The sequence below is a fragment of the Panthera uncia genome, chromosome A2, assembly GCF_023721935.1.
Source record: "Panthera uncia isolate 11264 chromosome A2, Puncia_PCG_1.0, whole genome shotgun sequence".
Classification (NCBI taxonomy): Eukaryota; Metazoa; Chordata; class Mammalia; order Carnivora; family Felidae; genus Panthera; species Panthera uncia.
This window is the reverse complement of record NC_064816.1, coordinates 58999856-59019042: the sequence shown is the minus strand read 5'-3', so window position 1 is coordinate 59019042 and position 19187 is coordinate 58999856. Positions and strand designations below refer to the sequence as shown.

At 52.9% G+C, this 19187-nt stretch overlaps 1 long non-coding RNA gene across 1 annotated transcript; it reads right to left on the bottom strand.

Annotated features, from left to right (window-relative positions):
* Window positions 1-5405: 5405 nt before the first annotated feature.
* On the bottom strand, window positions 5406-19179 carry LOC125929759 (uncharacterized). Its single transcript, XR_007459956.1, has 3 exons — window positions 17268-19179; window positions 7432-7502; window positions 5406-5918 (listed from the first exon to the last, which is right to left on the bottom strand). It is a non-coding gene; the product is annotated as an uncharacterized LOC125929759 (long non-coding RNA).
* Between the last annotated feature and the right edge of the window lie 8 nt (window positions 19180-19187).

Below are 19187 nucleotides of genomic sequence, written 5' to 3'. Positions count from 1 at the left end.
TCACTTGGAAAGTTCAACACATTACAGACACTTTTATTCATTTCCAACATCAGCCACATTAATTTCTAGCTAATTAAAAGTTTAACAGTCTCGGGGCCCCCGGGGAGCTTGGTCAGTTGAGCATCCAACTTTGGCTCAGGTCATGATCTCACGGTTCCTGGGTTCGAGCCCCATGTCGGGCTCCATGCCGACAGCTGGGAGCCTGGAGCCTGCTTCAGATTCTGTGTCTCCCCCTCTCTCTGCCCCTCCCCTGCTCATGCTCCGTCTCTGTCTCTCAAAAATGAATAAACGTTAAAAAAATATATTTTTTAAGCTTAACAGTCTCAACCCATGACATAGTGTTTATAGTCACTGAACACTTACCCTACTGGGATAAAGGGGGGGAAGTTCAACAGATCAGGGCTCTTTCACCATAGGAAATTCCTCACAGCCATTGAAAGGATGATGTAGGTATGTGTGAGCTCGTAGAAGGAGCCGGCGACACACTTTGCAAGAAAAAAGCTGCCACACACCATCCCCGTGTACCCTAGTCCTGTTCAAATTCTACACGGCACACAAGCGTACAAGGAGGGCCTTGGGGACACTCACTGACCAATGGCTACATCTACCTCTGGGAGGAGAGGGGGAGCAGGTGAGAGCAGGTGGGAAGAGGTGAGGGCAGGGAAACCACCTAAGAGCAGGTGGAGACAGGTGAGGGCAGGTGGGGGCAGGTAGAGATATGTGGGGACAGGATGGTTGGGTTTTCCCGGAGCAAACCTTCACTCGTCCTGAAGGCAAGGGCCGAAGCACATTCGGCCACTGAGTGGAGAGCCCCTTGGGCCCTCCCGGGGATGGCGAGGGGGGCGTCCTTGCTAGCACTCGTCTCCCCCAGGACTATGAGCTGCTGGTGCCCCATCAGAGGTGAGCTTCCGGTCTCCTGGACGAAGGCAGACGAGCTTCCCGGGGAAGCGCCAGGCCGGCCCCCAGGGCCCTTGGCCATGGCTGTGGGGGCAGGGAGATGCCTCAAAGTGAGTAGGATCGAATCTGACCCCGTGTTTTTATGAAGATCCTCTATCTTCAAGTCGGGGGGGGGGGTGCGGGGGGAGGGAGGCAAGACCATCTAACAGCCGCGCTGTGACCAGGAGGGTCCACACCAGGAGGGCTGACAGCCTGCCACCGACTCCCCGCGGCCCCCTCCCGAACCTTTGTCCGTCTCCTGGGCCGGCACGTGGTCCTGCAGGTCTAGGCTCCTGATGGAACACGGACTATTCCCGGGACCCCCTGCGCCCACGAGAGCCCCTCGGCCAGCACAGGTGACCCTCCGGCCTCCACGGCCTGCTGTCCACACTCTCCCGGGTCACAGGTCCCCGCCCCTGCTCACCAGCACTGCTGTCCCGGATCAGTCACAGCCCAAAAGTTGTGGTCTGGCAAATGACGTCGATGAGGACGTGAGTAGACCCAACACAAAGAATTATGGGTCCAGTCCTGGAGGATTTCTGTGTCATGGCTCAGTGTCTGTTGTGACCCTACAGAGAACGTCAGGCCCCTCTGGAATGTGACAGGAAAGGCCGTTTCCCCGACCTCTGCCCTGACGAGAAACTTCTCCAGATTCCTGCTTGCTGGAGGTCACCGTGGCGGCCAAGAGCAGAGCCTCCTTGTCTCAGAACCACGCAGGAGGGGGTGGGTGAGGAGACAAGCATACTCGGAACGGAAAACTCTTCTGCTACCGAACGTTCGGACCCCATTTCCTGGATCTCTCAGGGGCCCAATCCTGCTGTTCCTCAAGGTGCTTCTGTCCCTGTGTGTCTGGGGATTTGGGAGTTGGAGCAGGTGCACAACCAGGTGTGACGGCAAGCGTGTGATGTTGAGTCCCGGCCCCGCCTGCAGGCGGGTGGTTCGCACACTCCCGCCAGGGGCCGTGGGACCAGCCAGAAACCCCGCCCCTCGGGCGACAGGACATCTTGCCCTTGGATTCTGCCCCTGCCGTGGCCCAGCGCCGCCCCCATCGCAGCCCAGGAGGAAAGGACCAGCCACCTGGGCACAGCCCCAGAGGTCGGGCGGGGAGCAGTGGACACACATGTCACAGAAGACACCAGTTAACTCGAAAACCCCTCCTCTCTACATGAACGGGGTGGATTCTTCGATCCTAAAGAGGCAGGCAGAGGCCAAAAACCAACGTGTATCCACTTGTTGTGGAAACCTGCACCGCTCAGCCTCTGTTTGGTCATAGGGCCCCAGGCCTCCGCAGGTCTACAGACTGGACAGACTGCCCAGCCGGGGCCACCCCCACCCCCCACCACCGGCCGTTCAGTGAGGCAGCGCTTCTGCTCCCGCCAGTGAGCGCGCCCAGAAGACGCAGGCAGGAGAGGCCCCCCGGGCCTGGGAGCCCTCAGGACCCTGCACTTGGAGCCCCGAGACCCTGTCTGCCTGACGCCAGGGCCCCCACCCGCCGCACCGCCCGCCGAGTTGGCCGCCCGCGTGACTCTCCTCCTTAGACTTCAATCTAACGAAACCCTGTTTATCCTCAAAGCTTCTGGGGCGAGGAAAGCGGCTACAAGGGCAACAATGCCTGCCCGTCAGGACTCAGAATATAAAGTTGACCTGACTGATCTATGAGGGGACCACAGGTCACCCCTCCAGCAAGACACACAGCCAATGCTCCAGCGAGTGCACCCAGTGTAACCTTGGGAAACGTGGGGTCACAGGAGCCAACTACCCTCCGCAAACACCTACGCTGAAATAACAGAACTTGTGGATATGTTTCCACTCATTACTCTTAGATTTTTTGAAGGGTCGGTATTTTAAGTTTTTTTGAGTTGAACTTGTGGGACTCCACAGGAGGTGACATTTCCAAGTACCCCGAGTTCCCATGCTTGCTGCGGGACTGCAGAGAGATGCCCGTTTTCAAAAAGGGGAGACAGCCTGGTTCCGTGGTCCTTCCGAAACGGACCGCATCTGCACAGCCCTCCTTCACCTCCACCTGGCCCCCAGCGACAAAGACGGACAAAACGCCCCTCATGCAGCCAGCTGTAAGACCCGCAAACCACGGCCACGCAGTCAACCTGCTTGGCTGGCCAGGCGGCCCCACAGGGGAGATTCCTCTGGCTTTCTCGTCCCGTGATGCTGAAAGTTCTCCCCACCGTGGGTGTGCTGGAGGGTTCCACCCACGACTGAGAGCACTTCCTGGGGATGGCTGTTGCAGAAAACAAAGTTGTAAGTATCTGCTGGGAATTTCGCAGGTGTTTGGTTTGTGAACAGAAACACCAGCTTTCCAAGAGCAGGGTTCCAGATGCCCTCCCCAGCCATTCCCCGCGGGCAGAGGGAACACGTGGGGTCCTGATGGCAAGGGGTTCAGAGAAGGCTCCCTTCCATTGGACAAAAGGGGCTTTTAGAACCATCTTTCTGGTGAACTTAATATGTTAACATATTGTAAACTATAAGGAAGAGAGATTAGGTCTTTGTCCCAGTTTCCAACACAGAGCTGCTAAAATCCTTGGGGTTTCCTAAGTGCAAGAGCAGGGAGGTGTCTCTTGTGCTAACGGGGTGGGGTGGGGGCTGGTCTGTAGCTGCTGGGTCAGAACCCAGGTGACACCTGGACTGGTGTCTGGAGCGGGGAGGGGCCGTGCTGGGGGACGGAGCCCTCAGCCTGGGGGGTCTGACGCTGTCTCTCTGGGTAGATGGTGTCAATCAGCATGAATGTATTAATTAACGATTGATGACTTGGACAAATTTCAACAAGTTGCTAACTAAAGAATAACTTTTCCCTCCAGTATTTCTTTCTTCAAAATGCCTAGTTGGGTGGGTATTATTGGGTCACCATAACACCTTTTGTGACCTGATGACCTAAGTATACAGGGGTGCGCACCGTGGCTCACAAGGTGGCCTTCGGCAGTTGGCAGACCGGGAGACGCAGTCCCCTACAGACCCCGCCGGCCCCGACACTGTGCCCGCAGCGCACAGGCACACACTCCACGACTGCATCATAAAGGCTGGTGCGGGTTGGAAATGCCGCGGAGAAGGCTCTCTCTCCAGGAGGGAGGGACGCCAGGACTCTTGGTGTGAAAGCCAACGTGTGATGGGTGACCCCAGTTTAGGGAAGCCGTGTGTCCACCAACTGGCCAAATGGAGAAGGGCGCAACCCCGAGGCCCATATGAGGCTGTATGAGCTCGGCCACCCCAAAGATGGGGTCCCACTGCCCACTTGGGGGCCGGCACAAGGGGAGCCAGGAGCACAGTTCAATGACACACACATCCAGAGCCACCAGGACTGAGCGAGGACGGGTGGGGACACTCCCAGGCCAGCTGTGCGGGGCAGGCCCAGGGGAGGGGACCAGCCAGACGCCAGCTCCTCCCCAGCCCCGCAGGAGGCCCTGCCCTGAGACCCTGCCTTCACCTCCCTCCCTGGGCTGGCCCGACCTGTGGCCTGGATCTACCGGCCTCACTCAGGGTGACCAATGCCATCTGTTCCTCCCGAAGGGCCCCCAAATATTCCTGCCAAGCTCTCCTGGCAAAGGGAGCCTGCACATGAAGTGTCACACTGATGAAGTTTTGGGGTGGGTGATGGGGGGGGGTCCAGAGCTGACGGCCCGGAAAGAATTCTTGAAGACGTCTTTGGTGCATAAAGGTGGTTTATTAAAGCATGGGGACAGGACCCATGGGCAGGAGGAGCTGCACTGGGGTCATGATGGGTAACTCATCACATACCCTCAGCTTGGGAGGGGGCGGGGATAGAGTAAGTCTCTTAGGAATTTTGGAAGCAAGGTTTCCAGGACCTTGAGGGGGTCGCTGTGGCCAGGGAAACGCCATTTATTACCGTTTAGTAAAACCTCAGTCCTGAGACCCCGCGGGTGTATATCGGGGGCCCTAAGCCTGGAGCATGATGCCAGCGTGTGTCCTGGGGCAGTTGAGATAAAGGAAGGAGCCTTACAGGGTCCTTGAGGTGGGGTGATGTGAAGCTGAGATTCCCTTCTGTCCCCCGCAGTGTCATCATGGAGGCAGCTGAGCCCCTCGAGGGAGGTCACTGCGCCGGTTTCAAGGACTGGTCAGTGAGCCGTAGGCAGTAAGGGGATTTGATGTTTGCCTCAGTTTCCCACGTCACCACAGCAAGCACTCGAACCCCCTTCCTATGTTCTTGGGCGGCCAGGAGTGTCTGAGGAACATCACACAGATCCACGGTGGGGGTGTGGGGGGGGTGCTGTCCGCCTGTGCTCTGCCCTCAGCCCACCCCACGCTCCCTCATCAAACTCATCTCCACACTTCACCACACGTGTCTCAGGTGTGTTTTTATTTCAAATCCCCCGTGGCAAGGTGGGGTGTTGTGGTCAGGGCCCCCAAACTGCTAATATGTCCAGGCACACCGGCTGGAGCCTTGGACCCCAGAGGAAGTTCCATGCGGGGACCCCCAGTCTGGAGCCCTCGCTCCAGCTGACAAAGCTGGAATTCAGGCAAGGCTTGGGGTTCCTTCAAAGATGTGTCACCTTACCCTGGTCCAGCATCACTATATAGTCCCCAAAGAGAGATCCCTGCCCCACTAGGTCCCCTTCACCTGCCTCTGCCGGGCCGGGGATCCGCTCACGTCTCTCTAGGTTGTTAGAGAAGGCACCTACTCTCGCTTTTAGTTTATCTTACACATTTCGGGGTCTCTTCGCATGCTCAGAGCTGCTGGATTTGTGAGGCCAACAGGCCCCCACTTTAAATAAATCTCATATTATCCTGTGACTTTAGCAACAAGCGGGGGTGGGGGGAGCCATAATCAGAAGTGTTTACACAGGCTTTATTTTTTTTAAGCCCTCAAACTAAAATTAATGAAAATTATTTCCTGCATCTCAACAAAACACGACCTATTTTTGGCCCCTAAAATTGTTTTCGACTTGAACTGATGCTTGCGCTCTTGCCAATCTTGATAATTGCTGCTCCGTCATGGCTCCAGCTAATACGTACTTTGTTAAAGTGAAAACAAGAGATAAAATCAGAAAATGCGGATTTGTATCTTCATCGTACATGCACGCGCACACACTCACAGACTCACACACACACACAATCTCCCAGTCGCACATGCTCACAGGCTTGTGCATATATGTGCACCCGCACACGCGTGTGCACACGCTTACACCCACGTACACGGTCCTCAGGAAGTGTGTTTTCAGCGCAATGGCGAGAGCATTTCCACTGCCTCCCGAGAAACCTTCCGTCTGCTCTTTAAAAGCAGCTGATGTGCCCACACAGAGGGACACTTGCCCAGACACCCTTCCATTAGCCTACACCACCAGTTCCCGGTTCAGCCCAGACCCCCACTCAGCAGACACTCTCCACGGGGTCCGGGAAGCCGGACCCTCCTAACAGCACACAGGTGCATTTGCATGGGGCACATGACTCGGGGAGGGTCCCCCGACATCCTGCACGGACGTGTGGCTAAAAGAAATGCCCTCCAGATCAACACAAATTATTGAAATAACAATCAAGAGGAAACGAATGGGTGGCCTGCCACGGGAGTTGGGCCCTTGTGACTCTGCCCTCGTTGTAGGCCGGCGGGCGAGCCCCAGGGACCCACGGAGTCAGGCTGCAGGCAGGCGAGGGGTGCCCTGCGCTGTGCACGCACTCCACAGAGAATCTGTTCTCCAACTCAGGTCACTGCTGCCCAAGTCAGGGCCACTCTGCCCGCCCCCCACCCTGGTCAGGGGCAGGGGGTCCATGCCTTTAGGAAACATCCGCTTGGAAGAGAAAAGAGGGGCAGCCTCAAAGAGCAGTCTGTGAGTCTTTGTGGGTGACCCCCAGGGTAAACCCCACCCGTGTGCTCTGGTCAGAGGCGGACAGGGTGGGGGGGGGCATTCCACCCACACCCGACACCTCGCCAGGCTTCACCCTGTAAATATCTGGCTTCCTTTTTTCTCCTACGTCCTCAAATTCAGAAAGTAACTGCAACCTCCTCAATGTAGTGAACAGTGGCCTCTGTGCAGAGAAGGGCTATTTGAAATCACTCTGGGAAACAGTGTAGCGAAGGCCAGGTCACCGGAGATCTGCGACCACTCCCGGCCAGGAAACCACAGAATGCATCCCTACTGTTGCAAACACCCATTGTAATGGCCTTTTCCGAGGGGCCCCGGGTCGGATCGTCATCTGCAGAACTCACACAACAGCTGCTGCAGGGATGAAACACTACAAGCCAGCTGAGGTGCCCAGCACAGCGACGGGCACTGCGTAAGTGTCCGATGAGTGGCTGATCTTGCTTCTAGTTCCCCATATCTGCCCCCCACAATTCAGCTGCCAGAGGACCAGCAGCAGCCCATCCTGACCCTGGCCCCAAATCAAGGCTCAGCCTTCCCCCTGCTACCCCTGAGTTTTAGATCCCTGAGTCTTCGGGTGGCTAGGACACGCAACCCCACTATCATGGGTCAACACCCTCAACATCCCAGTTTTCCAGGAGGCACGGCCAATACACCAGGCTTTCCCCACCTTTTAAGCATCATTCCGCACCTGGGTTCAGGAACAGGTATCAGAGGCATGAGCGAGATCTGGTCCCTGCCCTGCAGAGGTGAAACAGACAGGAAATCAAGGTTCTTAAAAGCCAAATAAACTCTACGATAGGAGCACAAGGAAACAGGCAGTAATGAAAAGTCTGGCGGTGTGGGGAAGGCTCAGTGGAAGATGTGACTTCTCACCAAAGCTGTCAGAGGCAGGGAACGGCCCCGAGGGCCTCTACACAAGTGAGGTGATGCGAGGATGTAACCCAGGGCAGCCAACAGCTACACAGGATCGTTGCACAGAGACGAGTCAGGTCAGAGGTCAGCAGGGCTGCTGCACCAAGCCTGGAATTTATCTGATAAGTAACAAATTTGAACGAATAGACTGCATCAGAAATAACTACAGGTGTCTCCAGCAGCTACACCTCCAGGTGGGTTTTCAAAAACCTACACAAAACATTAGAAGGACAGAGAAAAAATTAAAAGAGAAAAAATATTTGCAACCTGTATCACAAATGATTAATAGCCTTAAAACATGGATCTTCTACAGAGAAGAGAGAGGAAAATGGGCAAGAAACCCACAGGAAAGCGGGCTAAGACATGAAGAGCTGACAAACGCGAGTTGGAAGTGACCTTCAAGTCCAGGAAAAGACGTTCAGCTCACTCATAAAAGGAGGAAAGCAAATCCCAAGTTCCTCAGACACTTGAATAGCTGGGTTTGAGCTGAACGTGTCCACTTACACACAGGTTTTTTTTTTTTTTGATAAATACCATACGTCACCGCAAACGTTATGTTCTCTTCCTTATGATTTTTAAAAAAATTTTTTTACGTTTATTTATTTTTGAGAGACAGAGCACAAGGGGAGGGGCAGAGAGAGAGGGAGACACAGAATCCGAAGCAGGCTCCACGTTCTGAGCTGTCAGCACTGAGCCTGACGCGGGGCTTGAACTCACGAACTGTGAGATCGTGACTTGAGCTGAAGTTGGATGCTTAACCGACTGAGCCCCCCAGCCTTCCCAACCTTTCTTTTTCTCCCACCCAAAAAGTAGCTGCTATCAATCCAGTGTTTCTCCTTTTTGTAAAATTGCATTTCCAAATAATAAGAAAGAGAGACAGAGCATGAGCGGGGAGGGGCAGAGAGAGAGGGAGACACAGAACCAGAAGCAGGTTCCAGGCTCCAAGCTGTCAGCACAGAGCCCGGTGCAGGGCTGGAACCCACGAACCATGAGATCGTGACCTGAGGTGAAGTCAGACGCTCCACCGACTGAGCCACCCAGGCTCCCCTTCCTTATGATTTTCTTGACAACATTTTCTTTTCTCCAGCTTACTTATTGTAAGGAGACTATATATAGTAGACATAACATACACAAATACTCAAAACACAATACACAAAACTAAATACACAGTGTTACTCAACTGTTTACATTATCAATAAGGCATCCAGTCAACAGTAGGCCATTATAGTTAAGTTCTGGGGGGAGACAAAAGTGATACATGGAAAGTCAACACCCTGAACCACTGTGCTGTTCAAGGGCCAAGTGCACACTGAGGTACAAGTTCTCACCCATCAGACTGGCAAAAATCCAAAAGACTGACCGCTTATAACAAGGTAAGACAGAGCAGAAAACGAGCAAGACTGCCAGGAGGAGATTTTCTGGGTTGGCATGCAAGGGGCTGGAATCTGGAGGACCCTGAAGGGCTAGCTCATACGTCCTGACAATTCTCCTACTGGAGAATCTGGAAAGAAAGAGAGAAATCTCCATAGTTCTGAAGTATTTAGATCCAAAGGTTTTATTACAGAGAGGACTCTGGTGTCACCTGCAAGGTGTTTGAGACCAGAAATGAACTGCAGGTATGTAACATGGAGACGAGCCATGGCGCCCCCTTAACTCTGGATGGGCCATGGTCACGGGCTGCTCACTCCGGCCGCCTGACAAAGCGCAGCGCCTGCCCTCACCACTGTCCTTTGTATTCAAAGTCAAACATATAATAAAAAATTATCAGACATTCAGAGAAACAAGAAAATAAGGTCCATAATAAAGAGACAAAGCAGGTTATAGAGATATGCTGAGAAATGACACAGATTTGGGGATTCACAGACAAGGATTTTAAAATAGCTGTTACAAATATACTAAAGTAACTAAAGAAGAGCATAAGGATGAATTAAAAGATGGATAATTTCAGCAAAGAAATGAAAACTACAGAAAAGATCCAAATGGAAATTCTAGAATGAAAAAATAGAACCATCAAAATTAAAAACACATTGAGTTGGGATAATGGAGGCTGAACAAAACAAAACAACCAGTGAACTCAAAAATAAATTCACAGAAAGGATTCACACTGAAGCACAGAGAGAACAGAAAACAGGTATTGTGGCGCATCCCCGATGTAGACAGTATCAAACGTGGTCGTGTTCACAGAAGGAAGGAGGTTAACAGAGCAGAAGAATCTGAACAGATAACGAGCAAGGACTTGCCAACATTGCCAGTCATCAGGCTGACAGTTGAAAAGCTCAACAAATCCCATGATGGGTAAACACAAAAAAATCTACACCAAGCCACGTCCCAGTCAAACTTCTGAAAACCAGAGAGAAACTGGGTAAAAACACCCAGAGGGAAAATAATCATATTCTGGGTAACACCAAAAAGAGAGGCTAGTGGCTTTTCCTAAAAACAAAGGAAACCAGAGTGAGGAACATGAAATATTTTTTTTCAAATGTTGAAGGACAGTATTTCCAACCCTAAATTCTATAATTGGCAAACATATCCTTTAGAAATGAAGCTGAAATAAATCATTTCCAGAAAATAAAGGAAGCTGAGAGAATCTGCAACAGCAGATCCTACACTGAAAGAAACACCACAGGGAGACCTTTGGGCCATCAGGATCATCCAAGACGAAAGCACAGGTCTCCTGGGAGGAATACTGTGCACCAGAGGGAGTCAACATGTGGCCAAGATAAAACATAGAAAGATGTATGTCACACTATTAATTCTTTAAAAACCTTTTTTAATGTTTATTTATTTCTGAGAGAGAGAGAGAGACAGAGCGCGAGCCAGGGAGGGGCAGAGAGAGAGGGACACACAAAATCCGAAGCAGGCTCCAGGCTCCGAGCTGTCAGCACAGAGCCCGAAGCAGGGCTTGAACTCAGGAACGGTGAGATCATGACCTGAGCCAAAGTTGGACACTTAACCGACTGAGCCACCCAGGCACCCCCAGACTATTAATTTTTTAAAGCAAAAATAATAACATTTTTCTGTGTGTTTTGTAACACATGTGTAAGCAAAATATATTATCTCAATAGCACAAGAGTGGATGGAGGCCCTGGTAATAGAATTACACTGTTCTAAAGCTTTTACATGGAGAAGTGGTCCAGTATTAACCCGCAGTACCCTGAGAACGGTTTATAATGTCTAAAGTCAACAATCAAAAAAATACAAAAAAGCCAATAGAGGACATGAAGTAGAATACCAAAAGGTATTTAAAGAATCCGAAAGGATGTAAAGAAAGAGAAGCAGGACAAAGATTCAATGGAACAAAGAGAAAGTAAACAGAAAATGGTAGACTGAGCCCAGTCACCTGGATGATTGTATTAAATGTTAATTAACAAAAAAGTTCAATTAAAAGACAGAGATTAGAGGACTAGGTTCAAAAATAAAAATCAAGACCCAACTACCTGCTATATAAACAATGAACTTTAAATACAAATGCACCATTAGGTTTAGATTAAGGGATGGACTATACATACCTGGTAGACACTGGTATGAGAAGGCTGCAGATGGAAAATTGAAGGATGGAAGAAATCAGAAGAATTGTGAGACTATATCCAAAGGAATACTAACTATATTAAAACAAGAACACTAACATGTTCTGGAACTCAGAATCTACAGAATTAAGACATAATAACAACAACAGCCCAGAAATCGGGGGGGGGGGGGGGGCACAAATATAAGTAAACTTTCTGAATGTGCTTTCATTGCACAGAAGTAGGATAAAAGTATCAACCAATATTAGAAGTCTATTGATTAAGAAGACCTTTGTAGTTTCTAGGGAGCATTGCAAAATGACTAATGAAGAACTTTGAAACCAGTAGGAGGAAGTAAGAGTACAGTCGTGGAAATTAACAAGTGGGACGCCACTTCTGACTTCGACGGAGGGAGATTTCCCGAGCTCCTCTACCAGCCACGTTGACTGCAACTAACAGGTGTAGTAACTACAACTGGGTCAGGTAGAGGGGAGCCACCGCATGGAAAAGTTGCCCATGATGGAGTGTTTCCTGGTGCAATGATTCCTCTGGCCTCTCTCAGTGTTGCCCCAAGCACAGAAGAGGCAAAACTGGCTTTCAGGCCAGAGCAACAGAGAGAATTTGCCCCTCAAGCTAAGAGCGTCAGCGGGAAATGCCTGTTTTCTTTCATTCTCTTCGCTCCGAGCTTTGCCCAGAGGCGTGGCCCCGGCCGGGAGCTACAGCTACGGCTGTACAAGAAGCCACCAGGGAAGGGACGTCTGCAGGCCAGAGCCGGTGGGCGACCCCAGAGAAAGGCTGCCTGCTTCTGAGCACGAAGCTTCATAAGTCCCGGGCTCAGCCAAGGGGCACAGAGTAGGACAGACCCAAGGCAGCACAGCAAAGCTTTGAACACAGAGCCAAGATTAGAACCACGGGCCACAGATGGTGAAACAGAATTTGTGACTGATAACCAAGCCGAAATCCCGCTCAGGGAAGGAAGCAAACAAAAGCATTGGCATTCTCCAGGAGATGATAATGGGACCCTGCACGGAGAGTCTGAGGAACGTGACACTCCCCATGGGGAGGACACAGTTAGAAACACCAAGGGAAGTGAACAAATCTCTAGAAGAGAGACAGTGGACAAAGGCCAGCCTCTAGACAGCCCAAACGCAGAAATGATCAGACTTCCAGCAGCTTCTATCACCACACTCTGTGAGGCCAAAGGAAAAACTCCAAGTGAAAGACAAGATTGGGGTTCCCAACAGAGATAGGAAGTGTTAAAAAATAACCCCATGGAGGGGCGCCTGGCTGGCTCAATCGGTTAAGCGTCCAACTTTCGGCTGAGGTCATGATCTCACAGTTCGTGAGTTTGAGCCCCGCGTCAGGCTCTGTGCTGACAGCTCGGAGCCTGGAGCCTGCTTTGGATTCTGTGTCTCCCCCTCTCTCTGCCCCTCCCTTGCTCATGCTCTGTCTCTCTGTCTTAAAAATAAATAAAACATTTAAAAAATTTTTTTAAATAATAATAACCCCATGGAGATCGGAGAGGAGAGAAATGTGGTAAATGAACTAAAAACTCACCTGATCAGCTCAATAACAAAATGGACATCATAGGGGAAAGGGCTTTGTGAATTTGAAAACAGGGTAGGTAGAAATTGCCCAGTGTGAAGAACGCAGAGAAAAAGAAAACCAAAAACAGTGACAACGATAATCAAAATAATACGAGAGAAAGAGGAAAAGACTGGCATGGAAAAAAGAATTTGAAAAAATCTTAGCTGAAGACTTCCCCAAGGTGGTGGGTGAATAACACAAACTTAGAGATTCAGGAAGTAAGAAATACCAAGGATATTAAGGAGAACCTCAAATGAAACCATACCCAACATTTCATGACCCAACCGCAGAAAACAAAAGATAAAAGAAGGAGCTGGAGAATGTGACACATTTCATGACAGGGAACAGGGATGCATGTGACTGAGGACACAGATCAAAGGGAAGGAGGCTTTGCTGAGTGGCGGGATGCCCACCCAGATGCCGGCATGCATTCTCTGGGACCTCCGGGGGAAGCTGGACCTTAAGGTTCCTCCTGCCCTGAACGTGAGCGCGTGCATTCCTGGGCACCTCTGAGGTCCGCATCAGAGCCGGGACACCCAGAACAGGGAGAGGGTTTGGAGAGTGTGCACAAAATGCCCACACGGCTGACTCTGGGTTGAGTGTGGATCTACAGCCTAACTGTAGCTCAAGATTGAAAGCCACGTGAAACTGGGCACTCTCTCTCCGGACCCGAGGCAAAGTCCTGCAGTCAAATCCCCTGCTGATGTGTCCCTGTCCAGGCTTTCAAGCAGAAGTGTAGACTCTGTGGGTGGTCCCAGGGGAGACCGTGGGCTCCGTCTACAATGTAAATGCTTATACAGCGCTTCTCAGAAGTTCTTTGAGGCAAATTATCTATGCATAAGTCAGTTTTATTTTTTTTTTAATTTTTTAAATGTCTTATTTATCCTTGAGAGAGAGAGACAGACAGACAGACAGACAGGGTGCAAGCAGGGGAGGGGTAGAGAGAGAGGGAGACACAGAATCCGAAGCAGGCTCCAGGCTCTGAGCCATCAGCACAGAGCCCGATGCAGGGCTCAAACCCACAAACCGTGAGATCATGACCTGAGCTGAAGCCGGACGCTCAACCAACTGGGCCCCCCAGGTGCCCTTTGGTTCTACCTTTTATAAAAGCCCTTCAGTGTCTCACTATAAAGTAGACATGACTACCCATGACAGCTTACTCTTTATATGCATCAATAATGTTTCAGGGAACATGTAGTGATGATTTTGAAAGCTTGATTATTGATGGGAGAAAATAGCTTGGGTAAATTAAGCTTGGGTAAATTAAGTGATTAAAGTAAATCACTTTACTGTCTAATTTCAAATACTTGTAAAAGAATAATTAATTCTTAAGTGGGCAAATTAAAAACAATAAAGGGACAGAAAGGGAGCATGCAAACAGCTGTCAAAAGGAACGGACATATCTAGGGATCCCTGGGTGGCTCAGTCAGTTAAGCGTCCGACTTTGACCCAGGTAATGATCTCACAGTTTGTGGGTTCGAGCCCCGCATTGGGCTCTGTGCTGATGGCTCAGAGCCTGCAGCCTGCTTCAGATTCTGTGTCTCCCTCTCTCTCTGCTCCTCCCCGCTCACGCTCTGTCTCTCTCCTTCAAAAATAAACGTTTAAAAAAAAAGAAAGAAAGAAACAGATGTACCTAAACTACTATCAAATGAGTGGGTTACACAGCAAGGAATCAACAGGACAAGGAAGAATATTAACGATGACAGGGTGAGAGTGTGGCTTCACCAAGAACACGGAGAAATTCTCCAAGCGTCTTCCGAACTCAGAGCCTTAAAATACACGCAGCAAAGGCTATCAAACTGGAAGGAGAATTGATTTTGGAGTTAAGTGCTGTGGCCCCTCAGCTGGCTTGTCCTTGTCCCTGGCCCCCATCACCATCCAGCCTCCTCTCTGGGGGAAACCACTCCCGGCCGAGCCACCTCCTGGGCCAGCACCTGCTGCTGAGTCCAGGGACCGGGAGAGTCATGCTGACCAGTCTCACTTTAAATCCCGACACCCCAGTGGGTCCTTCATGCTGCCAGGACCCTGTGCCTCTTTTCAGGGCGGCCCTCTCCCCAGTCGCACCTCCACACCTTCCTCTCCCCCCACCTCACACCCACTTTGGCTTTTCTCCTTCCTCACTACTGGCCCAGGCTTCTTTCTTCTGACCTCTCAACCCTCAGGCTCATCACCGGCCCTCTGTCCACCACGGCCTCACTCACTGTTTTGGAAATCGCATCAAATCTCATTGCTTCAAATTCAAAATGTATTTGTATCTTAAGGCTGCCTTAATCAATCACCGCAAACCGGGGACTTATTACCTCCTGGTTCTGGAGGCCAGGAGTGTGAAAGGAGGGTGTGGGCACGGCCACTCCCTCTGAGACTCTGCACAGGGTCCTCCAACCCCACCCCCAGCTCAGGTGGGGACAGCCCCCTGGGGCATCCGTGGCGTCTGAGGCACTCTCCTCCCATCTCTGCCCCCCTCCCTCCGCATGTTGGTGTCTCTCTGCTTGCGTGGCCACTGGTCAGTGGACTCAGGACCCACTCTAATCCTTCATGACCTCCTCTTAACTCGAACGATTACCTCCTCGAGGACCTACTTAAAACTACGGTCACATCCTGAGGTTTCCCGTGGACAGGAAGTTTGGCTGACACTGTCCAACCCAGGACGGGCCACCCTCTGCCTGCAAAACCATGCGGCCCACACACAAAGCACATTAGGCTCATCTCAGTACCCTCCACTCCAGAGTGAACTCTAAATCCAAAGTCTAAGTACCATCCACTCAAAAAGTTCCAGGCATGGGGGGGCATGGGGGGGCATCTGGGTGGCTCAGTCGGTTAATCAGCTAATTCTTGGTTTTGACTCAGTTTGTGAGTTCGAGCCCCAGGTGGGGCTCTGTGCCAGCAGCTCGGAACCTGCTTGGGATTCTCTCTATCCCTCTCTCCCTCTCTCTGTGCCCCTCCCTCTCGCTCTAAATAAATAAATAAATAAATAAATAAATAAACTGTAAAAAAGTTCCAAGCCTCATTACCTAACCACCCAAATGGCCTGGATGGGTGATCCATCCTGGGCAAAATTCCTCTCCCTATGGATCCTTTAACCTAGAAAACATGCCAGCTGCTTCCAGAAAACACAGTGGGACGGCATGGGCCACCCCAAAGGGGGAAGACTGGAGGGAATAAAAGGGCGATGGGTCCCAAGAAAGTCCAACACCCAGCAGGTGGGGCCCCAGGAAGACCTGTCCTCTGGCTTTCTCAGGGAGCTTGAGCCACCTCCAAATTGTCGGGCCAAACAGGACACATGGACTCTGGCGTCCCCAGCTCCAGACTACGGGTCTCCAATGGCACCAGCACCACCCTGCTGGTCGACTTCTGTCGTCCCTTCCGAACCTGAGAATTCCACCTCCACCAGGAGACACCACTCCCTCCGAGCCCCTCGACCCCTCCAGGCACCCAGAGCACCGGCCCCTGGGTGCACACACCCTTCCTCCCGTCTTTTCCCTTCAGCTGGGCTCGTCCACAGCTGGTAAGACTCCACGGGAAAGCCACCGTCTCTCCGTGACCACACAGGTACCCCCTCCCGGGACACAGACGCCCACTGCCCACCGCCGTCTGGCCCGGCCAGCCCGGGAGACCCCACAGCCAGCGCAGGAAGGTGCTCGGTAACGTGGCCTGAATGGACCGCTGGACCATAGCGGGTGTCACCTGCAGGTCGTGACCATTTCTAGCCACCTGATCAGCAGTACGGTCCTAACGCATCCCCCCAGCCAGAGCACAGAGCCGGGAGGCTTACCCAGCAGGACATCTGACAGAGTGACAGTTAGGTTCCCTGTCCCCCCCCCTGTCTCCCCTGGCTGGAAGCTTCAAGCAGCTCGCCACCGAGTCCTAAAATGAGATCGCCCCCACGTTACTTGCCTCTGGGAGTTAGGACCTTCCTGTGGTGGGAGAGCCTGACAGCCACACCTCTGGGGACACAGAAGAGGGCTCGGCGCTCCCGACATCCATGTGCATGTGGAGAGGGACCCTCGGTGACAGGCCAGCCAGGGCCTGGGCAGAGGGAGGCCACATGTAGGCGGTGCTCGTGAGCTACAGCAGGGAGCCCAAAGAAATGACAAGCTCATGTCACCTGGTTAAGATGACAGGCTGACCCCAACTATCACCACCCATAATCAGGCCAACCGAATTGTGTTAGCGAAAAGGGACGTGTTCTGAGTCTCTCTGATTCCCCTGGCTGCACTTAACTGTACAAGCATTCAGGTACCTTTGGGGGGGGGGGGGTCTTTCCACTGAACATCCCCGCCCCCCGGTGTGTTCACTAACCACCACCACAAGATGACTCAAAGTCTGACAAAATTAACCAGCATGACACCTAGCTTAGTTTCAGCCCCTCCAAGTCCACCCCACGACATTTATGATCTTGGGCGGGGAGGGGAGATTCCTTGCAGTTTTGTCAAATAAAAAGTGACTCAAGACTGAAACATGATTCTCCCCACGTCGCTGCCCCCTGCCACAGACTCACCTCGTTGTCGCGAGACCTCACGGAGCGGGGGACGACATCCCTGCCGCACGTGGTCATGGAACATTCGCGGGAGTGACGAGGCAGCCTTGGGTTACCGCGGTCGCGGCGCCCGGCTCTTCGACGCCCCCTAGGGTCTCCGCGCGGAACTGGCTCCTGCTGTGCGGCCCCGGCCCCGGCGGTGGGGGGAGGGTGCTGGGAAGCCCAGGACCAGGGGAGGACCCGGGTGTCCTCCCTGCGCTTTCCGACCACACTCGGATGGCAGCGCTGCAAAAGGGCCACACTGCCTGGTGACACTGGCCTAAACACAGAGGCTCAGGAATCTGGCTGCGCAGCCGGCTGTTTCAGAATCCAGGTCTCCGTGGATAGGAAAGGAGTCGTGCAACCAACCCGGAGGGATTTTTGTTTGTTTTTTGCTTCCTCTAATTTTCCAATGCAATTCGAGACCCTGTTCTGGGAGGCTGAGGGAGATAACACGCAGCTACAAGGAGGGATGGGGGCGGGGGGCAGCCAGGAGGTGACGCACGGTGTGCGGTAACCTGGACGAGTCCGCACAGCCTGCGCGCTGGAGTGAGAGGGTGGCTGTGCCTCCGCGGGGCTGGGGACGCAGGCCCCTCTGCGCATTCCAGCTCTCTCTTCCTGTGGAGCAAGTATTACTCCTGCTTTATGTCTATATGCCAAGAGTACATCGGTCCCCAATTCTAAAGGGAGCCCGCACACACCTACCCATGTGCGCACCTACACACGGCAGGGCAGAGAGACTGTGGGTGCGCGCTGGCTTCGCCCACAGCCCCGCAGGGGGCGGGCCGGGCTGGAGGGGGGAACGCACGGGGGTCCCCAGGGGCAGTTTCTACTGCAAACTGCAAAACGCTCCTCCAAGATACCTACCCACCTCCTAGGGCAAGTATCCATTTCCGAGAGAGTCCAGGAAAGCCCCTTCCCGCGGGGGTCTCTTCGGTTTGCATTGCTGACCCACTTGCTCTTGGCAGAAGAGCCTTGGACCTGGTCGTTGTCGATTCAAGCCTGGACCACTGGCGCCCTCTGTTGGTCACCGAGGGAAGGGGCGCGCAGACACTTGAAACCACCCGGCCGGAGCGCGACCTCGGGGGCGCAATTGCGCCCTGGGACTTCCACGCTGGTGCACAGGGTTTAGATTGCACAGGGAAGCGAGAATCCCAGACACTCTCCACTCCAGCGGACCGGAGGCAACCCAGTACAATGCGGCCCGGAAAATGGTAGTAAAAGTAACCAACTGTGAGGCCTATTCGGTTATTAAATACACCTCGGCGGTGCCCGCCTTATTCTTTTAATTATTTTCTTGTGGTGGATGTAAATAAACTCCATGTGAAAACATAATCAGGGAGCGTCCCTCCGACAGGAACAGTGGTGACGTCAATCTCTGGCAAGTCTCCTAAGGACCCACTCGCTGCCAGCCCCCTTTGCCAGCTGGGGACTTGGCAGGAAACACCCAGTGAGGCTGCACCGCTTTGAGGAGCGGGCCTGAACCGGGTGGGGACCACGTGCGCACCTGTACGTCCCGGGGGGTAGGGGTGGGCGTGGGGGGGGCTAGTGCAAACGGCCCCACGCGTGCAGACAGAACCAGAGACCTCGATGCAAATCGAGTATCCTAACTCAGACACGTCCCACGACTGTCCCGACCCGAGGACTTAAATTTTGCAAAGCTTTGCGAAGTACACCCGGGGCGGAGCGAGCACGCCAGTGTCCCCGACACCAGCTCTCGGCGGGGCGGCCTCACCCAGACCCGCAGGCAGACGGGCGGCGGCGTCGGGGTGGCCGGAGGCGCCGGGAACAGCGGGGTGGCGGGGCTGCCCAGTGCCCGCGGCCGGCGGGGTGGCGTTGGGGCCGGAGTGCGCGCGTGGAGCAGGTGCCTGGGCGGCCGCGCGCTGCGCGCCCCCGCCCCTG